This window comes from Juglans regia, unplaced genomic scaffold, assembly GCF_001411555.2.
Source record: "Juglans regia cultivar Chandler unplaced genomic scaffold, Walnut 2.0 Scaffold_12021, whole genome shotgun sequence".
NCBI lineage: Eukaryota > Viridiplantae > Streptophyta > Magnoliopsida > Fagales > Juglandaceae > Juglans > Juglans regia.
The window spans coordinates 1-209 of NW_023342424.1; the positions used below are offsets into that span (position 1 = coordinate 1).

Consider the following 209-nt stretch of genomic DNA (forward strand, 5'->3'; position numbering starts at 1 on the left):
CGAAACCCATGGCTACGCGATGGGCAGGGCGCGATTTTCGAAAAATCCACTCCCGAGTGGTCCTTCTTGTCAATTCCTCTTGCAAGGCGGAAAAAACAAAAACGTGGGGTGCAACACGAGGACTTCCGAGGAGGTCACCCATCCTAGTACTGCTCTCAACCAAGCACGGTTAACTGCGGAGTTCTAATGGGATCCGGTGCATTAGTGCT

The 209-nt window shown here is 52.6% G+C and overlaps 1 pseudogene; it reads right to left on the reverse strand.

The window, feature by feature from the left end:
• Positions 1–105: 105 nt before the first annotated feature.
• Positions 106–209, reverse strand: LOC118345024 (annotated as a pseudogene; the record flags this gene model as incomplete).